At 44.8% G+C, this 20482-nt stretch overlaps 1 protein-coding gene across 1 annotated transcript in view; it reads right to left on the bottom strand.

Moving 5' to 3' along the window:
• Positions 1-20482, bottom strand: part of LOC144678705 (tomoregulin-1-like) — a 346693-nt gene that overhangs the window by 193056 nt on the left and 133155 nt on the right. The window lies entirely within an intron of this gene.

Here is a 20482-nt window from a genome sequence, read left to right as displayed (position 1 = left end):
TGTGTGTCATGAGTCTTTAGAACTCTCTTCCCCAGAAAGCGGTGGAGGTGGGGTCATTGAATATTTTTAAGGCAGAGATAGATAGATTCTTGATTATGAAGAAAGTCAAAGGATATCAGGAGTAGGTGGGAATGCAAAGTTGAGACGACAGTCAGATCAGCCATGATCTTAGTGAATGGCGGTGCAGGCTCAAGGGGCCAAATGGCCTACTCTTGCTCCTAATTCATATGTTCATATGTTAGAGTTAAAATTTCTGGGAATTAACTTAAACATGCTGAATTAAAATTTTCTGCCAAAATAAAAACTTAAAGTGATGGAACTTCACTGCAGGCCAGTTAGCATATGAAGAGAGATAAGCCAAGTTAATGTTTTAAACAGAACCCTTCATTAGTATCATTAATATCTCCTTTCTAGGAACATAGTAACATAAAAGGAGTAGGCCATTTAGCCCCTCAAAGCTGTTGTGCAATTCATTGAGATCATGGCTTAGCTCATAATGCCAGATCTTCTTCCATATTCCCTCGTACCTTTGGTGCCTCATTTTAAAAAAATTAATGGTCCAACATCCAGAATCAGGTCAACATCAGCTAGGGCCTCAAACAGCACCTTTCCTATGTACACCTTGCAGTCCACCTCCAATTGAAACTACCACCTTCAACCAGACATTACATAAATAGCAAATTGAATCATTTCTATATTGATTTTTAAACTTATTATATTGCTGTACAATATATTGAATTGGATAAGGTTGTAAAATTCATGAAAATTAACATTAATATATTGAATTAAAACGTTAAGCCTTGAGATGGTTTCACTAAATAGACATCCTTTAAACATCATTTGTAAGCTTCAACTTGTTTCTTGAACTACGATAAGCCTGGTGTCCAATTTTAAAATGAATGGATTCGTTGGTAGTGCACTACTAATTTCCTTAGATGACTGGCACTCGAGATATCCCAGGAGCAGTTTGATTTTATAAAATCAGTTCCCTAATCTTCACTTATATACATCTATGTGGACAATGAAAATCCCAGCCTACTATTTTCCCTATTTTCTCCTCACCAGTGCATTGCTGAGGGAGTGCTGCATTGTTGGAGATGCCACATTTTGGAGAAGACTTTGCTCTGAGCCCACCTGCCTGTTTTGCTGGTGTAAGTAGATGCAAAAAATCCTAGAGCTCTAATGAAGAAGACCTGGGGTGTTCCTTGGTGTATTGGCCAAGATTCCTCACTCAACCAAAAATATATAAAAATGCAGGTTATTCATTTCTTTTGTAGTTTGTGAGACTTTGCAGTGTACAAATTCTCTAATTTATTTGCCAACATAACAACAGTGACTGTACTACAAAAGGAATTCATTCATAGTAGACTTTTGGGACATCCTAATATCTCGATAAGAAAGAACACAAGAATTGTAGAAGTGAACCATTTGGCCCTTTGAGCCTGCTCCGCCATTCAAGTAAGATCATGATGGACCTTCTACCTCAACTTTACCTTCCTGCATTATTCCCATATCCCTAAATTCCCTTAGTATCCAAAAATGTATCAGTCTCTATCTTGAATATATTCAACAATTGAGCATTCACAGCTCTTGGAGAATTCCAAAGATGTGCAACCCACCCTGAGAAGGAGTTTCTCTCCTTACAATTCTAAATGGCCTTATTCTTAGACCATGACCCCCTAGTTATAGACTCTCCAGCCAGGGGAAACATCCTCTTAGCATCTGTTGTAATATGCCTTTAAGGGATAGCAGCATGCCATCACTAGAAGGGAAGTATGTCATGTGACCCAGTCTCTGTTTCACTTTGGCCTGTGCAGAGCACAGCGCATGCAGCTCTACTGCTGATGTCTTAAAATTTTCTACCTATGTATATCTGTTCTCATGTGCCTAGTCCAAATAAATGAACTCACAATGTGTTTACCCAATCTCTTATGAGTGATTGGTGCTTTTATACCATTATAACAACATGACAGCATCTACCCTGTCAAGCCCCTTAAGAACATTAACTGTTTCAATGAGATCACTTTTGATTCGTCTGAATTCTAAGGAATATAGGCCAAGTCTATATTCATAGAACAATCCTCTGATCCCAAAAATCAGTTTAGTGAACTTTATGAACATACGAGTTAGGAGCAGGCATAGGCCACTTGGTCCCTCAAGCCTGCTCTGCCATTCAATAAGACCAGATCAGATGATCAGATTTTCAGATTCCTGCTTACTTCTGATAATCTTTCACCCCTGCCTTAAAAATATTCAAAGACTCTGCCTCAACCACCTTTTGAGGAAGATAATTCCAAAGTATCACAACCTCAGAGAAATATTTTTTCCTCATCTCTGTCCTAAATGGGTGACCCTTTATTTTGAAACAGTGACCCAAAGTTTGAGAACTTTTATTGCACTCCCTCTAAGACAAGTATATTCTTCCTTACAAAAGCAAATACTGTGGATACATGACATCTGAAATAGAATCAGAAAATGCTGGAAACAATCACCAGGTCAAGTAAAATCTGTGGAGGGAGAAACATCCATTCAGCTTCATTGCTTTATATTTCCCTTCTCATGTTTGATCAGGTTTTTATTTGCTTTTGTATGGCAGCTGTTCATCATTGTGCCATTCATTCCTCCTCCAGATATATCTTTTCTTTATTTGTTCCATTACCACACGCTCTTCGGCCTTGCACCACCAATCCTTATGCTAGTTAATCTTTCCTGCCTTCCACTCTATCACAGACCTTTTGTTCTTTTTCCCACTCTACCCACTTTGGCATGCTTAAAACTTGTTACATCTCTAACTTTCCCCTGTTTCGATGAAAGGTCATCGACCTGAAACGTTGGGCTGAATTTTCATTTTTGGGTCAAGTCTCCCGATGCCAGAAGTATTTCCTGATCCCAACTCTGCACCATGTTGATGCCTAATGTAATTTTCAAAAAGGTGGCGACTAAGTGTCCAGATGGCAGGTCCACTACCCAATTAAGGATGTTGGGTTGGAGAGTCAATCGGGGCCCTCCAACACTGAAAGATCAGCAGCCCTACTGCCAATGTAGGTAGCAGAAAGAGAGGGCACCTCAAGATGGAGATGCCCTCTGAAGAATGTTCAAAATGTTAAAATAAAAACTGGCCACCGCTGTTAGACTATCATTGCACCTTGATAAATGAGCCATTTTCCAAGATCCACTCTCTCATTCAGCACTCCCAATCGAGGAGCTTTGCTTACATCATGACAAGTCAGTGGCTGTGCATGAGCCCCTGTTTGATGATTTAATGTCTGACACTTTATTCAAAAGCTCCTCGCTGTGCAATCACCTTGTGTGCCTCTGATAAATTGAAATGTTGTCTATAAGGACCTCTCAAGTGCCTGTTTAATGACCAAATTGCCTGCCCACCACTACCAGATGGTTGGCCTTCCTGCTCGAGAAGCTGTCTTTGGAAAAATCGCATCAAAGCAGCAACACATCGGTCAATGGCACACAATGTTGCAGCACAAATTTCTCCTACCTTCTAACTGCCTCCATGTCAAAATACAACCCTTTGTGTCCTCTTCAGTTTACTTTCCCATCAAACTTTGCATCATCAGCAAACTTAGATACGTTATATTTGGTCCCTTCAATGATCTATAATATAGATTTTAAATAGCTGACGTCCCAGTACTAATCCTTGCAGCACCCCACTACCTGCCAACCTAAAAATAACTCATTTATTTCTATTTTGCTTTCTCTCCTTTAATCCTCTATCCATGCTAATATATTATAGCCACGAGCCCTTATATTGTGCAACAACCTTATGTGTAGTACCCTATCAAATGCCTTTTGAAAATTGGAATGTACTACATCCACTGGCAGTCCTTTCACTGCCCTAATAGTTACATCTTGAAAAGTTCTAATAAATTCATCAGGTTCCCCTCACGAAAATATGGTTGACTAAGTGCCTTGTTACCACTTTGAATGATCCAGCACATTCCCAATGACTGATGTCAGGTGAACTGGCCTGTTGTTCTCTGTTTGCTGTCTCCTTCCTTTCTTAAAATGTAGTGTTACATTTGCTACTTTCAATCTGCTGGGACCATTGTGCTGTTATGCTTCTCATTTTCTGCTAACAGTTGCTACCATGTTTTAAAAATACAACAAACAAAAGTGGCAGCATCTTAAAATTACTTCTGCCATGATTTTAACACAAGGGGTTGATCAAGACAACATTTTCCTGTCCACAATTCACAATGCTTTTGACATCAGTACTAATCTGCAGTCAGTCTTACTGCCGCTCTAATCCTTTGATTTTTAAGTTACAGTTGGAGGGAAAGTGGAAACTGGCATTCCTGGAGCATTCAGACTTGAAAGGCAAATTTGCTTTTATTGGACCTTTTGCTGAATTGGAGGGCTTACTCTGTCAAAATAAAATGCAATCCACAAAAATAATATCTGGATACTTTACACAGTGGTGCTTCTTATTTTATTGTTCTCTTTCCTGTGTCAATCCTAACTGATGAGAAAAGCTCAGGCCCAGAGCTCAGTTCTAATCAGGGTGCAGCAGCTGTGCCCATCCCCACCACTGCCAAGTTTGTTTTTACATAATTGCACTTTGAAATGTGTAAAGAATTGAATCATTTAACAGTGACAGACAATATATTCTTCAACAAAGATGAATACATCTTTGCAAGATAAGGATTTGTGCCATGAATAGGATGAGGCTCAAAATACAAGTGTGTGTCAGCTATGAATGATATGATGTCAACTCAATAAGACAGAAGCATTGGGTACTTTACCTAGTGAGGATATCACCTTGGCTGCTAGAAGCATTACTGTGTTGCAATCTGATTATCACTTAAGAAAAACAGCAAATTTTTCAGAAATAAATTCTCCATCTTTCTCTCCTTTTCTGAAGACATGAATGCAGACTGGGGTATGGTACCAAAAGTACTGCAGACCACCACTTCCTTTCACTAATTGTGGGCTTTGTGAGCCCAGGTTATTACTTGACCACAGAAAGCATCACAGCCAAAGTCCTCAAGCAGCATTTGCTCTTAATTTCCAGTCAGGATCACTGCGTAGTGATTAGAAGTGGAAAGCCTGACTGATTTCAACCTCCCAGTCCTCCACCCAAACAAGGAGAACTAAGCTGTTTGTCAAGCCCTCTGTTCCCCAGTTCAGGCAGGCTAATTTGGCATGGATCAGGTTTTGAATCTGGACTTTTCCTAGGCTTCTATTTGGTACAATTATTCAGTGTGTAAGTAGGCTATCAATAACTTGTGGAAGCGCACATCAAAAATAGTCAGTGCCTTCTGCAGAAAGGGAAAAAACAAGGAAATTGGAAAATTGAAAAACAGTGGCAGAGATTTCCACAGGCAGTTCTACTGGTGCTCCCGTTGTAATTTTGGCAGGAAGCTCGTCGAACCTCCAAAGGAACAGGCTATGTTTGGTAAAACAGAAGCAAAATAATGCGGCTGATGGAAAGCTGAAACAAAAAAAACCCACATATTTGACTCGAAATGTTAACTCTGTTTCTCTTTCCATAGGTTACGTTTGGAGCCCACTGTCTCTTTCAATTTCCTTGTGTTCTTGTAAGTGTGAATTCAGTTTACTACATAGAAACCAAAGGGCCGGCCAGGATAAAAGCTCCCTGAGCCAAGAGTTCTTGCCACTAAGCCTCAGTTGGGAATTGACATTTCAGGGCCAGCTGGTACCCCCAGTTTCCTTAGAACACTTGCCTCCTCGAGAGCACTTGGAGGCCCCATCAATGGATTCAGACCTGGGAAGGGCTGCACCCCAAAAGGTCAGTTCAAAAAAGTAAGAGTTCCTGGATCTGCCCCCTTGTTACAGAACTGATCAGAGCCCTGGGTGGGATAGGTCAGGGAAAATGTCCAGGCCTTTGGGTGGGGAGCTGTACAAGGGGAAAAACAGGCCCAAAAATAGCACTTGCACCCACCAACCCAATGCATAATCTCATTAGAATGACTAGAATTTCAAGGCTAAATTCACTACTAGTAGTTTTTTTATTTATTTATTCACGCGATGGTTGTGTCGCTGGCTAGACCAGCATTTGTTGCCCATCCCTAGTTGCCCTTGAGAAGGTGTTGGTGAGCTGCCTTCTTGAACCACTACAGTCCATGTAGTGTAGTTACACCCACAGTGCTGTTAGGAAGGGAGTTCCAGGATTTTGACCCAATAACAGTGAAGGAACGGCGATATATTTCCAAGTCAGAATGGTGTGTGACTTGGAGGGGAACTTGTAGGTGGTGGTGTTCCCATCTATCTGTTGCCCTTGCCCTTCTAGATGGTAGTGATCGTGGGTTTGGAAGGTGCTATCAAAGGAACCCTGGTGAATTGCTGTAGTGCAACTTGCAGATGATACATGCTGCAGTCACTGTGCCTCAGCAGTGGAGCGAGTGAGTGTTTAAGGATGGGATACCAGTCAAATAGGCTGTTTGTCCTGGATGGAGCATCCTGCGATTTGTTGGAGCTGCACTCATCCAGGCAAGTGGAAAGTATTCCATCGCACTCCTGGCATGTGCCTTGTAGATGGTGGACATGCTTTGGGGAATCAGGAGATGAGTTACTTCCTGCTGGATTCCTGGCCTCTGGCCTGCTCTTTTAGCCACAGTATTTAAATGGCTAGTCCAGTTCAATTTCTGGTCAATGGTAACCCCCAGGATGTTGATAGTGGGGGATTCAGCACTGGCAATGCCATTGAATGGCAAGGGGAGATGGGTGGATTCTCTCTTGTTGGAGATGGTCATTGACTGGCACTTGTGTGGCATGAATGTTACTTGCCACTTATCAGGCCAAGCCTGATTGTTGTCCAGGTCTTGCTGCATGTGGGCATGGACTGCTTCAGTCGCGAATGATGCTGAACATTGTGCAATCATCAGTGAACATCCTGGCTTCTGATGGCAGGAAGGTCATTGATGAAGCAGCTGAATATGGTTGGGCCTAGGACACTGCCCTGAGGAACTCCTGCAGAGATGTCCCAGGACTGAAATGATTGAAGCTATAATCAATGTAAGAGTTTTCCGCCTGATTCCCATTGCTTTCAGTTTTGCTAGGGATCCTTGATGCTTCACATGGTCCTGATATCAAGGCAGTAACTCTACCTCACCTTCTGAGTTCTCGTGTCCATGTTTGAACCAAGGCTGTAATGAGGTCAGGAGCTGAGTGGCCCTGATGGAACCCAAACTGGGCGTCAGTGAGCAGGGTATTGCTTAGTATGTGCCACTTGATAGCACTGTCACAACCCCTTCTATCACTTTGTTGATGATCGAGAGCAAACTGATGGGGCGATAGTTGGCTGGGTTGGGTTTGCCATGCCTTTTCTGGACAGGACATACTTGGGCAATTTCCCACATTTCTGGGTAGATGCCAGTGTTGTGGCTGTACTGGAACAATTTGGCTAAGGGCACAGCTAGTTCTGGAGCACAAGTCTTCAGTACTATCACCGGAATGTTGCCCAGGCCCATAGCCTTTGCAGTATCCAGTGCCTTCAGCCATTTCTTGATATCACATGCAGCGAATCAAATTGGCTGAAGACTGGCATCTGGACCTCAGGAGGAAGCCGAGATGAATCATCTACTCAGCACTTTTGGCCGGAGATTGTAGCAAATGCTTCAGCCTTGTCTTTTGCACTGATGTGCTGGGCTCCCCCATCATTGAGGATGGGGATATTTGTTGATGCTCCTCTTCCACTGAGTTGTTTAACTATCTACCACCATTCATGACTGGATCTGGCAGGACTGCAGACCTTAGACCTGATCCGTTGGTTTTGGGATCGCTTAGCTCTGTCTATTGCATGCTGGTTCCGCTGTTTGGCATGCAAATAGCCCTGTGTTGTAGCTTCAGGTTGACACCTCATTTTTTTGTATACCTGGTGCTGCTCCTGGCATGCCCTCCTGCACTCTTCATTGAACCAGGGCTGATCCCCCGGCTTGATGGTAATGGTAAAGTGGGGAAGAGACGAGCTATGAATTTACAGATTATGGCTGTATACAATTCTGCTGCTATTGATGGCCCACGGCATCTTATGGATGCCCAGTTCTGAATTGCTAGATTTGTTCGAAATTTATCCTATCTAACGCGGTGGAGGGTATCCTCAAGGTGAAGACGGGACTTTGCCTAGACAGGGACTGTGCGGTAGTCACTCCAACCGATACTATCATGGACAAATGCATTTGTAACAGGTAGCTTGATAAGGACGAGGCCAAGTATGTTTTTCCCTCTTATTGGTTCCTTCACCACCTGCTGCAGACCCAGCCTAGGAGCTCTGCCCTTTAGGACTTGGATAGCTCGGTCTGTAGTCGTGCTACCGAGTCACTTGGTGACTGACATTAAAGTCCTTCACCCAGAGTATATTCTGTGCCCTTGCCATCCTCAGTGCTTTTTCCAACTGGTGTTCAACATGGAAGAGTGCTGATTCAACAGCGGAGGGGGAAAGGTAGGTGGTAATCAGCAGGAGGTTTCCTTGCCAATGTTTGTCCTGATGCCATGCGACTGCATGGGGTCTGGAGTCAATGTTGAGGACTCCCAGGGCAATCCCTTCCCAACTGTATACCAATGTGCCACCACCTCTGGTTGGCCTGTCCTGCTGGTGGGACAGGACATTTCCAGAGGCGGCGATGGTGGTGTCTGGGACATTGCCTGTCAGATATGATTTTGTGAGTATGACTATATCAGGCTGTCTGTGGGAAGCTGTGGGAAGAATTTTGACACAAGCCCCCAGATGTTCGTAATGGGGACTTTGTAGGGTCGACAGGGTTTACCATTGTTGTTTCCAGTTGCTAGGTCGATGCTGGGTGGTCCATCCGGTTAGCTAGGCCATTTCAGACAGTGTTTAAGGGTAAACCTCATTGCTAAAGTCACATGTAGTCCAGACCAGGTAAGAACGGCAGGTTTCCTTCCCTAAAGTTAGTAGGCCAGGTGGATTTTTATAACAATCAATGATAGTTTCATTGTCACTATGACTGAGATGACAGCTTTTAATTCCAGATTTATTAATTGAATTTAAATTCCACCAGTTGCCTTGGTGGGATTTGAACCCATGGGGAGAATTTTGGCCGAGCCGACAATTCTACCCCATATCCCCAGAACATTAGCCTCAGCTTCTAGATGACTAGTCTAGTAACATTACCACTATACCATCTATTGTTTCTCTTCATTTTATCTTCACCTCTGAAGTTAGGTGGAGGTAAAGTTTTTGCCCGTTTTGTTAGCCTGTTTGTCTACAAACAATATATCTCAAAAACTAATGGAAGGACTTCAGCAAAAGTTGGTGGGAGATGGGACAAATTGATTTTTTCTTTTAGAATATTGCGGATTGTCTCAGCTGCTGTGGTGGAATTTGTCACAATGGTAGCAGAGTATTCAGAGCAGCTTGTTAGATGTGGATTGGCCTAAGTCTCCTCAGTGAGATAATATAAAGGCTTATTTTCTCAGCTTTTTAGTTACAGTGCATCAACCAGGCAGGGGGGAGCCTCAAGGAAGAGCTGCATAATGGTCATAAATTGAGTTAACACAATGAGGAAGAGTTATGTACTCCACTGAGTGCCCTCTTCACTTATTGTTGGTTGTTTTCACTCTGTTCTTCAATCTATACATACTGATCACAGGTACAAAGGGCGGATTTTCCGAGCCCGCTGGTGGCGGATGTGATAGGTGGCGTGCATGGAAAATATGGTGCAGCCTGCTTCACAACGGGGTGAAGGCAGGCCGTGCTCATCGGCTCAGTGGCAGGCCGCGGTTCCCGCCATCGGTCGACAGGGAGCTAATTGTAATACATTCACATATAATTGAAAAGCCATCCCACCAAGCTCTTGAAACCCTGCTGTATCGTCCGTCCATGTGGGCGGGAAAGCACGCCGATGTGTTTCACAACAGCACGCAAGCGACGTGCACTTGACGGCCTCCACTTTGGGGAGGTGAGTGAGCAGCAGCGTTCTCCACAGCTCGCCCATTGTTTACAGGTCTCAAGGGCGCCGGGGGTGGGGCAACTGATGCCTGGCCTGGAGGCAACTGCTGTGGGTGGGAGGGGTGTCTGGGGGCAAGTGCTGGCCAGCCTCAGAGGCAACAACTGAGAGGGGATGTCTGGGGCAAATGCTGGACAGATTCAGAGGCACCTGCTGAGAGGGGGTGCTGTCAGGGGGCAAGTGCTGGCCAGCCTTGGAGGCGACAGCTGTCAGTGGGGGCCACTGGGTCAAGTGCTGCCCTGGCCCGCATCCCACACACAAGCAATCGAGGTGGGGTGCAGGGCAGGTGAGGGAAGTGGCCACGCATTCGGGACACCTGTATAAACTGACCATGCCTCCGCAACTGAAACAGGTCAGGCGCAGCCAAAGTGATATGATTGGGGTCAGGCTCCTAGCCTGCCTGCCCACACAAGCAATGCGGAGGCAACAAAGGGCCACCCAAGCGCTCCATACCTTAGCCCCGCCCAGCCCTCAAATCCCCCCGGCGCAGACTTTGAGTCCGCCACCACTTCATTAGACCGCAGAACAGTTGGACTGCACACGTACAGCCTCCTCGCCAACCTTGGCCATGTAGCAGTCACTGCTGGGGGAACTCACAGCCCCTTGCAATCTCAGCATCCTGGTTTGGACCAGTGTCACCCATGTCGCAGGTTGACAGGGTAGCCATGCAGCCACTCATCTCTGGCCATCCGGGGGTTGACCAGCACTCTTTGGGAAGCATTAAAGGGCGGTCACACCAGGTCAGGAAAGGTGCTAAGTACAGACATGATAACCACTTCTCTCTCTCTCTTTCATGCTGCAGGAGGACCACATCAGGATCATGGATCCTAGTGACCTAGCTGTATGCCTGATGGCCTACAGAGAGCGAAGAAGATGGAGGAGAGAGCGACAGAAGCTCCTGGCTGTGCAATGGCAGGAGCAGCAACTTCATAAAGAAGGGGCAGCAAGGGCTCCCGCACACGCTGCCCAGGAGCGATAACGAACAGTAGCTGCTCGGTGCCTAGCGACACCCAGGGTCTATAGACGCTGCCTGCCATTCCTGCATATGACTGAGAACCAGTATCACCGACAACTGTGCATGTCTAGGGACCTGGTAACTCACATCTGCCACTTACTGCAGGACTTAGCGCCAAGGGGACATGGAGGGCATCCACTGCCAGTGGCTGTGAAAGTGACCGCAGCGCTCAATCTCTATGCCAGTGGCTCCTTTCAGGGCTTCTGTGGGGTTTCACAACCCACCGCCCACAAATGCATCCATGAGGCCATGGGTGCCATCTTCTCCATGGCACACAACTTTGTGTATTTCGCTCGGGATTGGGACAGCCAGGATGTAAGGGCAATTGGATTCGCCCTGATCTCGGGATTCCCACAGATGCATCCATGTGGCACTCAGGTCTCCGTCGCTACACTCAGTGGACTTCATCAACCACAAGGGCTTCCACTCACTGAACGTGCAGCTGGTTTGTGACCACCAGAAATGCATCCTGTAGGTATGCGCACAGTTTCCTGGGACTGTGCACGATGTCTACATCCTGAGTCTTTCGCAGATCCCTGCTGTCTTCCAGGGTCCACAGAGACTGCAGGGTTAGCTCCTTGGGGACAAGGACTACCTGCAGAGGCCGTGGCTGATGACCGCCCGTGTTGTGGCCTCAGCCTGCAGCAGAGCGACGCTATAACGAGGCTCATGCAGCAGCTCGCAACTTGGTGAAGCAGACCATCAGGATGCTGAAGATGTGGTTCCAGTGCCTGGACCGGTCTGATGGAGTTTGAAGAGGGTGTCACGTATCATGATCATCTGCTGTGCCCTTTGCAACCTGGCACTCCAACGGGGAGACAATCTGGCTAAGGAGGAGATGGAGGAGCTGCACATCTCCTCCGATGAGGAGGACACCGCTGGGCTGAGGGTGAGGGGGTCCTCAGTGGTGGCGATGACGGGAATGAGGCTCTCACACTGGCTAGATGAGGCAGGCATGCTTGGGAGGCCCTCATAGCTGCCAGATTTTTGGAGGATGTTAACAATATACAGTGAGGTGTCCACATAGATCCTCACATCGCAATTGCGAACGCTTAACTCCAGTATGCCTTATGGCAGTGCCAATACCCTCTGTGAGAATTCTCCTGTCATGCAGATGCAGTGGAGGCCCTAATAGTCGCTCAATCACAAGAGGACGATGACGACATGCAGTAATGACACTCCATAGATCTTCACACAGCCTCTGAGAATGCCTGACTCCTGTCTGGCTGAGGGCAGCTCACTTGTGCCCTGTGATTAGGGTCATCTCAGAGACGCAGCCATGAAACTTTAGACGCATCTGATGCTGTGTCCGTCTTCAGCACCTCAGCCCTACAGGAGCTGGAGCACAGCATCACTGGTTGCAGATGCTGGTGTGATGAGGTCCAGCCCCACCTTAAAGGTGCTGAGAGCACACAGAGAGTATGAGAGAACTCTGTGGCACCTGCCCACTACATTCTGGCAGCAATGACCAGCACCACTGAGGTGCAGGCATTAGTAATATTTCCGGGGAGTGTGAGGCTGGATCATCACTTTGGTCTGAAAGCTGCACAAAGCACGGGGAAGAGGCCCTGGACTGAGACACCTGCCTTTTATCTCATGCAGAAAGGTTTGACATCTAAGTGACAAGAACATTGCTCATCAGTGAGGAGAGAAGCGGACATCCCTTCCAGATGTTCCTGAGCTTGCCTTTGCAGCTCCAGCAACTGTGACATGACCGAGTCCAGAGGCTCATCATTTGACTCAGACCAGACTCAGGAACGTTCTGTCCTCCAGCAGTCCTCCGAGTGCTGGGGACCTGGGAAGTCCCTGCTGCCACCTGCTGTGGATGAGAAAGTGCGATGTGCTCACCAGATTGTGATCCCAAGGCTACTCTAAAGCTGGATCCCACCGAGGTTTGTGTCTCTGCACTGGTGGAGGGTGTGGGTGAGCACTGTGATGGGACTTCAGGGTGGGTGTCTTCAGATTCCTCTTCAGAGGTTTCTTCAGGGCTTGATTGGAGGCCCTGGGTCATGTAGTCTGTCGGCTGTTTGGCAGATGTGGGAAAGCAAGAGAAGATAATTAGTGCATGGCAGTGGCCTGTGAAAGAGGACACATCACTCACGGCATGGTTGTCTGACTTAAAAAAAAATATATATATAAAAACAATAAACTGCGGATGCTGAAAATCCAAAACAAAAACAGAAGTACCTGGAAAAACTCAGCAGGTCTGGCAGCATCGGCAGAGAAGAGTACAGTTGACGTTTCGAGTCCTCATGACCCTTCAACAGAACTAAGTAAAAATAGGAGAGGGGTGAAATATAAGCTGGTTTAAGAGGGGGGGGGGGGTTGTTGTTGGGACAAGCAAGCAGTGATAGGAAGAGATAACCAAAAGATATCACAGACAAAAGAACATAGAGGTGTTGAAGGTGGTGATATTATCTAAAAGAATGTGCTAATTAAGAGCGGATAGCAGGAGTGCTCTCCACTCTTAATTAGCACATTCTTTTAGATAATATCACCACCTTCAACACCTCTGTGTTCTTTTGTCTGTGATATCTTTTGGTTATCTCTTCCTATCACTGCTTGCTTGTCCCAACAACAAACCCCCCCCCCCCCACTCTTAAACCAGCTTATATTTCACCCCTCTCCTATTTTTACTTAGTTCTGTTGAAGGGTCATGAGGACTCGAAACATCAACTGTACTCTTCTCCGCCAATGCTGCCAGACCTGCTGAGTTTTTCCAGGTATTTCTGTTTCTATGGTTGTCTGACTGATGTTGCACTGCTGAATCATCACTTGGTAGGGCAGCGCCGACCTCACCGTCCACACAGGATGAGTCCCAGTCATCGCCGACCAGCTGGATGGCTCTGTTTTCGAATTCTGTCAGAACTTTGATCTCCGGCATTCTTCCACCTGCCCTTTCCCTCCTGTTGTGAGTCAGTCCTGCATGGATAGAGGTGGGGAGAGTGTATCAGGACACCTGCTGGGCCAGATGATAAGCCTGCCTGGCCTGTGTGGGTGGTGAGTGGTCCAATGGACGGCTTGAGGACAATGATGGTGTGTGTGAAAGAGTGAATGGTGATGTCCCTTGCACTGGCAGTGAGTAGGGGGTCCTGTGGATGTGTGATGGGTTTGTAAGTGTGTGAGTTGGGAGTGATGAAAAGAGTGACTTACCCTGGCAGAACGGAGGAGATCATTCATCCTTTTGCGGCACTGGGTGGCTGTCCTCCTCTGCAGGGCATTTGCACTGACCACTGCTGCCACTGCCTCCCAAGCTGGATGGGTCACATTGCTGCCCATCGTGGGCAGGAGTTCAGGTCATCCCGTCAGGCCTCACCGGCATCCAGCAGTTGCTCGAGGGACCCGTCGTTGAAGAGGGGGTGGGGGGGTGCTCCAGACTTTTTTCCTTTGTTGGCCATGTCTCCCAGGCGACGGTGGTGAGCTGGTGCCGATAAGCGCTGTGCTGGTGGCAGCCTTTTGAACATGGCAGCTGGCGTGATGTAACAGCGGGGTGATGGTGGACGGGTGAATGAGACCCCGTCCACTATGGAAATGGCATGTTTCGCTTGAAGTGGATAAGTATTGAGGCAGGCTCGGGACAATACAGCATGAAAACCCACCATTTTTGTTGGTCGGCAGGACTCCATTTTATCCGCCCACTACTGCGCTTAGTGCAAATCTGGGAAAATTCCGCCCAAAGCTACTTCCACTGAAATGAATTGTTTATAAATTGTAACCAACATTTGTAATCCAGAAACAAAAATGTTAAAAGGGACATTTATTCCTGAGATAGTTTATATCTTGAACTAAAATATTAATTTTAAGAAACACAAGCTATTTTACTAAAAGCAAAGTTGATGTACACCACATGAATAATGGGTAAAGCCATTTAAAAAAAGGGCTATGGTATCACCAGTTTAGGAAGTAATGTATTATCAGCTTTACAACAAGAAATGCTTTGATTTGACAACGCTATCTCAGCAGTAGTAAGTGAAGCAATATAATACTGACTTTGCAAAACTACTACAAAGGGCTCATGGTAGACTGGTACATGACATATTTTATTCTCTGCTACCTATGGCTTTTTTTCTGCAAGGGAAAGAAGGATACATACACAGACACACATTTATATATATATATACACACATTTTATATATCTGTCTATCTAATACACATCAGCAAAAGGTACAGCAGAGGGTACAGCTGTCCCAATAATAAACAAAGATGTTATCAAGATCTACAATTAAAATAGGTATAAAGAAAGTCTCAATCAGTATAAAAACAGAAATCTCTTTCACTCATGGTTGAAGACAACCCTCAGGAGATTGAGCTGGGGCAAACAGTATTTAGTCTGTGCTTTTTGAGTCAGTTTTGTTATCTTTATTGTTAGAGGAAAGTAACTGTAATGTTACAAATCCCTTCTTTGAGTATGGTAAACTGATTTGCCTAGGGTAGACAGGTATTCCTAATGAACTTCAGTGGTTATTGCAAATTTGATTTTGCCTTGGACTCACACAATAGATCAAGATCAGCAAGAGGCAAAGTGCATTCAGTATTACATAGAACAACTCAAAAATTTCCAGAAATGGTGCCTCTAATGTAATGAGAGGCCCAAAGTGCTTCCTAAGAGGTTGATCAAACACAAATTTGGCACCGAGCCACAGAAGGAGATATCAGGGCAGATAACCAAAAGCTTAGTCAAAGAGGTAAGTTTTAAGGAAAATCTTAAAGGAGGAAAGAGAGGAAGAGAGGCAGAAAGGTTTAGGGGGGAATTACTAGGCAGCTGAAAGTATGGCTTCCAAAATGGAGCAATTAAAATTGGGGATACACAATCACAGAATCTTACTGTGCAGAAGGAGGCCATTCAGCCCATTGAGTCTGCACTGACTCGCTGAAAGAGCATTCTACATAATTCCACTCCCCAGCTTTATCCCCATAACCTTGCACATTCTTTCTTTGCAGGTAGCAATCCAATTCCCTTTTGAATGCCTCAATCGAACCTGCCTCCACCACTCTTTCAGAAAGTTAGTTCCAGACTTCAACCACCCTCTAGTAAAATAAATTTTCCTCACATCACTTCTACTCCTTTTACCCATAATTTTGAATCTGTGCCCTCTAGTTCTTGATGTACTCTTGAGTGGGAACAGTTTCTCACTATTTACCCTGTCCATACCCCTCAGGGTCTTGAAAATCTCTATCAAGTCTTCTCTCATCCTTCTTTTCTCCAAGGAAAACAGACTCAACCTCTCAAATCTATCTTCATAGCTATAGTTGTTTATCCCTGGAATCATTCTTGTGAATCTCCCCTGTACTCTCTCCAATGCCTTCACATCCTTCCTCAAGTATGATGCCCAGAACTGGATGCAGTACTCCAGATGAGGCCTAACTAGTGTCTATTACAAGTTTAATATGGCCTCCTTACTCTTGTACTCAATGCCCCTATTATTAAAACTTAGGATACCATGTGCTTTATTAACTGCTCTCTCAACATGCCCTTCCACCTTCAATGGCTTATGTAAGTACACACCGAGGACACTCTGTTCCTGCACCTCCTTTATAGTTTCTCCCTTTATTTTATGCTGTCTCACCATATTCTTCCTACCAAAATGAATCACCTCACATTTCAAAGCATTGAAATTCATCTGCCATTTGTCCGCCCAATCCACCAACATGTCTATGTCGTTTTGAAGTTCAAGATTATCCTCACCACAGTTGACAATGTTTCTGATCTTCATATCATCCGCAAATTTTGAAGTAATGCCCTGTACACTGCAGTCTAGGTTATTAATATATATGAAGAAAAGCAAGGGTCCCAACACTGACCCCTGAGGAACTCCACTATAGACCTTCCTCCAAGCTGAAAAACAACATTCATTACTGCTCTCTATTGCCTGTCACTCAGCCAATTTCTTATCCAAGTGCCTACTTTTCCTTTAATTCCATGAGCTAGAATTTTGCTCACAAGTCTATTGTGTGGCACTGTATCAAATGCCTTTTGAAAATCCATATGCACCACATCGACAGCATTGCTCTTATCAACCTTCTCTATTACCTTCGCAAAAAACTCCAGCAAGTTAGTTAAACAGGATTTTCCCTTAATAAATCCATGCTGGCTTTCTTTAATTATCCTGCATCTGAGGCCAGAATTCGAGGAAATCCAATATCTCATAGAGATAGGGATTATTACAGAGGTAGAGAGCGGCAAAGCCATGAAAGAAATTTTAAAACTGAGGCATTGCTTAACCAGGAGCCAATGTAATTCAGTGAGCACAGAGTGATGGGTAGTGATTAAGGGCATGGGCAGCAGAATTTTGGATGGCCTTAAGTTTATGAAAGGTAGGACGTAGGAGGCCAGGCAGGACTGAATTGGAAAAATCAAGTCTAGAGGTAACAGAGGCATGAATGAGGTCTGTCTCATGGACAAGATGTATTCAAAAGAGGGATGAGTGGTTTATGGGTTTGAAATACAGGAAAGAAATTATGAGTTATCTTTACATCCCAGAATGATCCTAGAATAGTGAGCACTTTTGGCAGACGAGAGTAAGACCCAATAGTGCATTATGTGGTCCAGCTAGATCTGGCAGTGAATGTCCACCATATCTGCATCACTTGGACCACATGATTTGCTTTAATAATTATTTAAACATCAGTATTTTTTCTTTGAGAAAAACTGCTACCTTTCTTTCCATTCTCCTTCAACCTTTCATAGCTAAGCCAGCAGGCCCAGTAAACTGTTCTGGATTACCGCCAATGCAACGGGTGGCCCTGTAAATCCCCTTCTGACAAACTCTCCTCTTTCAAGAATTGATTCACTTCCACTTCGCCTATGTCTCAACAGTGAGTGCAGTTCCAAGTAATCTGAAGTAATTAGGAACATTTCTGAGTGATGTGATATAGCACAATACCTATCATTTGCTTCAGTCAGTGCTCGTCAACAGCTGAAATTGACAACAAACTAGCAGACAAGTCCCTTTCCTCTGCTTTGTTGAGGTACTTTCTAGATCAGCCAATAGGTGTATTATTTTATATTGGAGCATATCCTGTTTACATGGATTTATCATTAATACTGTTTTACAATAAGTGAAAAGTATTACCAATGGCAAGAATTTATCCCTTGGATAAAGTCCTACACAGTTAATTTTTTTAAAATGCCTTTGGTCACTTGGGAGATAATTGCTGCAACAAGCAAGCTGATTGCCCAGGAGGCGCATTGGGAAATCCAGACTCTTTTGAGGGCAAAGTTTTGTTTAAATGGAAATGGTGATCCATCCACTCTAATGAGCGTCCTGATGCAGTTCCCTGATTCAGCCAAAGACCGCATGGCCAGCAGCAAGTTACATCTGGGGAGAGGTGGTTTTGGTTTCATGGATGGAAAGGAGAAGTCCAGGTGACAGTAGCTCTAATTATTTTTGTGGGCTATAGATGAGGGTGATTGTTCTTCCTGGTTCCACAAAAATAAATTTTCACACCTACCTACCTTTGAAGGCCTCTGCTTCTTGATCAACAGCTTCTTCTCAGCAGGGCTTTCAGAGAGGATGCTCCACTCTGTAGGCCAAAAATGGCATCCAGAAGCTATATGTGCAATAGAGGACCAATTTAATAAGGACCACCACCCACCCCCCACCCCACCCCCAGCTCAATCCCCGCCTCCCCACTAAGTTGGGTTGGCTCCTCGGCCACCTAATAAATTAGCAGCAACAAGCTGGCAGCAGGATGATCAATCCAGTGACGTGTATGGCACTGAGATTTTAAATTCACTACTGCCCAACTTCCACTTGGCCGACGGAGTTCAAACCCCCCCTCCTAACTTTGAAAATAATGTTATACACTGGGTTTCTTGTTAAGGTTCTACATTTAACAATTCATCAATCAGTGTAGCAAACATGGAAAGATAGAGTTTGGAAGATAGTAAAGTCAAGAGGACTCATTCAGTAGCTTTTGGTATAAGTCACTGAATTGTATTGGATATAAAATCAAAAATGTTCATGCACATTTGAATAATTTGCTTGTTACACAAGTCACATACTATTGCTCACATCATCCTCTACAGTACGTAATGTAAATTAAACAAAGTGTTCTTTAAATAAGTAGTGCAATCTAAATCTGCATAAAATTGCAGTAGTAGCTAGTTTGAAAATGAGGTTTTTGGCTTATTGGTATTCTCTACTAGCAACAATTCCCTCAAATGCCCTTCCTTACCCATCCATCCCCACCTCCAACCGCAAGTGCTAGTAGTTCATGAGTTTCTTTGTCACTGAGACTCTTAAATCAAACCAGTGACCAGCAGAGGTACATCAGGTGGGTACCTCAGAAATAAAAGAGGCAAATTAATTATTCATATGCAAATTAGGATTCTGCATCAGCTGTACGGCCCTGACTACAATTTTCTTGTACAGGCTGGCACATGTGCACCATGCAAGCTAGGAAAATATAAAACCCTCCCTCATCCTGGGTTTTAAATCCTTTTATAGTTCACCCTTCCTTATCACTGCTATCTTCTCCAATGCTATAGCATCCTTGCAAATCTCTGTTCCTCCAACTCTGACATCCCTCTCCTTTCACTCCCCCACAGACTTCAGCCATCTACACTACATCCTCTGGAATTCCCTCCCTAAACTCCTGTCCGCCATAAGACCTGTCTTAAAGCATGTCTCTTTGGCCAAGCCCTTTTTCACACCTCCTAATATCTGCAAATTGGAGAGTCAGTCATGGCTCAGTTGGAAGCACTCTCACCTCTGTGTCAGGAAGTTGTGAATTGTGTGGTGGTGTATTGTGTATCCTTTAGGAGGGATGTGAATGAATTAGAGGGAGTGTAGAAAAGATTCACAAGAATGGCTGCAGGGATGAGAAACTTCAGCTACATAGTTAGATTGGAGAAGCTGAGGCTGTTCTCCTTGGAGAAAAGAAAGTTGAAAGGAGATTTGATAAGAGGTATTCAAAATCACGAGGGGACTGGACAGAGTAGATATGGAGAAAGCGTTTCCATTAATGGAAGGATTGAGAACCAGAGGACACAGATTTAAGATAATTGGCAAAAGAAGCTTTGCTGACATAAGGAAAACCTTTTTTATACAGCAAGCTGTAAGGTTCTGGAATGCAAAGCCTTGGAATGTGGTGAAGGCAGATCCAACCGTGACATTCAAAAGTTAATTGAATCATAACCTGAAAAGAAAGAATGTACAGGGCTACAGAGAAATGGTGGGGAAATGACAATGTGCATTGCTCTTGCAGAGAGCCAACACAGACATGATAGGCTGAATGGCCTTCTTCTGTGCTGTAATCATTCTATGATTTTGAGTCCCATTCCAGGACATAAGGACAAAAATCAATGCTGATCCTCCAGTGTGGTACTGAGGAAGTGCTGAACTGCCAGAGGTGCTGTTTCTTAATGAGCCTTTAAACTGAGAAACTGTTTGCCCTCTTAGGCTGATGTAAACGATCCCGTGACACTACTTTGAAGAAGGGCAGGAAAGTTACCCCAAGTGTCTTGGCCAATATTTATCCCTCAATCAACATCACCATAACAGATTATCTAGTCATT

This window comes from Cetorhinus maximus, chromosome 3 (genome assembly GCF_964194155.1).
Source record: "Cetorhinus maximus chromosome 3, sCetMax3.hap1.1, whole genome shotgun sequence".
NCBI lineage: Eukaryota > Metazoa > Chordata > Chondrichthyes > Lamniformes > Cetorhinidae > Cetorhinus > Cetorhinus maximus.
The sequence above is the reverse complement of the archived record's forward strand: the minus strand, read 5'-3'. Positions and strand labels throughout refer to the sequence as shown.